Source organism: Phascolarctos cinereus, unplaced genomic scaffold (genome assembly GCF_003287225.1).
Source record: "Phascolarctos cinereus isolate Bilbo 61053 unplaced genomic scaffold, phaCin_HiC Scaffold_5;HRSCAF=322, whole genome shotgun sequence".
NCBI lineage: Eukaryota > Metazoa > Chordata > Mammalia > Diprotodontia > Phascolarctidae > Phascolarctos > Phascolarctos cinereus.
This window is the reverse complement of record NW_027555958.1, coordinates 103,663,867-103,665,999: the sequence shown is the minus strand read 5'-3', so window position 1 is coordinate 103,665,999 and position 2,133 is coordinate 103,663,867. Positions and strand designations below refer to the sequence as shown.

General features: G+C 40.1%; 1 pseudogene; it reads right to left on the bottom strand.

Annotated features, from left to right (window-relative positions):
- Positions 1-1,472: 1,472 nt before the first annotated feature.
- Positions 1,473-1,931, bottom strand: LOC110208649 (large ribosomal subunit protein uL23 pseudogene; annotated as a pseudogene).
- Positions 1,932-2,133: the final 202 nt, after the last annotated feature.

Below are 2,133 nucleotides of genomic sequence, written 5' to 3'. Positions count from 1 at the left end.
TGCTAGAGATATAGTTTACCTAGATTTTAGCCAGGCATTTGATCAAGGATCTCATGTTATTCTTGTGGAAAAGATGAAGAGACAGGGCTAGGTGACAGATGGATTTATAACAGATTGACTAGGCAAACTTAAAGAGTAGTTTTTAATGGTTCCATGTCAACTAGAAAGAGGACTTCTTGTAGAGTGCCCTAAGAATCTTGATTATTAAATATTTTTATGAATGATTTGATAAAGGTAAATAAAGATGGTATGTTAATCACATTTTAAATTGACATAAAACTAGGAACATATTGGATGACAATCAGGATGCAAAAAATATCTTTGCAGTCTAGAACATTTGACTGAATCTAAAAAAATTAATTAAATAGGGATCAATTTAAAATCTAATATGGATTCAACAATCAACTTCACAAATGTAACCTTGCCTAGGAAGGCAAGGTTAGTCATCAGTGTGTCTAAAAAAGACCTGGGAATATTCATGGATCACAAGCTTGACATAACAAGTAAAATAAGCTGGAGAGTGCCCAGAAGGTGAAGTAGTTCAATGTGAAGGACTGGCTGAAGGAGCTAGGGCTGTTTAGCATAGAGAAAATAGCTGGGTGGACATGGCGTTGTCTAAGGATTTGAAGGGCTGTCACGTAGAGAAAGGATTTGTGTTTTTTTTCTTTTTGGCTCCAAACAACAGAATTAGGAGCAAGGGGTAGAAATCAACAAAAAGAAAATTTGTTTGATTAAAGGAAAAAATTAACAACAATTGGAGCAAAAACAAAATGGACCACCTGAAGAGATAGTAGGTTCCCACTCATGAGAAGTATTTAAGGAAAGGCTGGATGAGCATTTATCGGGTGTCATAGTAGAGATTACTTTTTATATGGTGTAGAGGGCCGGCTTTGGGGAGTTGGAGGGCTTAGGCCAGCCCGGGTCTTACTTGTAGCTTGTACTAAGCCCGACAGCTGTGAAACTCAGGATGTCGGCTCACCACCCCCCGGTTCCTTCTCTTGAGAACAGGATGCAGGAAGGGAGGAAATGGATAGGGTACAGGACAGGACACAGGAAAGAAAGTAACAGACAAGGTACAAGGAAGTAAGGAAATCACTTAATTAGGTTTGTGCTTTTTATGGAAAATAATGTTACTGTTGCTTGATTCAGTACTATATAAGCCTGAGCCCTCAGATGTGTTCTTCACATCTTCCACCTGGCCCATGATTCTTTCTCTCTTCTTACTCTGCTGGCATCAGACCACGGCTGCGGACGCAGGCGCTCGTGGCAATATGGGTTGGATTAATGGTATCTGAGGTCCCCACTCTTTTCCAATTTGGGAACTCTGTGATTCTAAGTCTTATCTCTTTAGATTGAATGTTTACTTCTTTTTTTTACTGGAAAACTTTTTATTGTAGGTGGAGTGGATAGCTGGACACAGTTTAGATGATTCCAATTTTGTTGGCAACATCATAGTCTGGAGCAAGTTGGACTTAGGCCTTCTTCTCTCCATCAGGTCGGATCAGCATGTTGACCTTGGCCACCTCAATGTCATACAGCTTCTTGAATGCCTGCTTGATCTGATGCTTGTTGGCCTTGACGTCCACAATGAAGACCAGGGTGTTGTTGTCCTCAGTCTTCTTCACAGCGGACTCAGTGGTCAAGGGAAACTTAATGATGGCATAGTTGTCAAGCTTGCTCCTCCAAGGGGCACTTTTCTGAAGGTATTCAGGCTGCCGGTGAAGTCTTTGTGTCTTCGGTTGCCAGAATGTGGGAGACATTTGGATCTTCTTCTTTTTGGCCTTCAAGGCCTTGGACTTAGCTTCTGTCTTGGGGGGAACAACCGCTTCCTTCTTCACCTTTGGTGCCATCTTGGAGGAAAGGTGGTTTGCTTCTTTTCGAAAATGCTCTGAAGTGTATATTACTACCACTTCATAAAATTCATTGAACATCTTTAAGGATAACTTCTTTCTTGCCCTCAAAATGTGTTTCATTTGTTCTTCTACTCTAAATGGAATGGTAAGTTTCATAAAATATGGTTTCTTTATATATATTTATATATGTCTCATATCAGGCTCACAGCTGACAGTTATATTTGCTGACTGATGCAACCATTACTATAGAACATCACAAGGTTTCATTCTTGGAGTGACA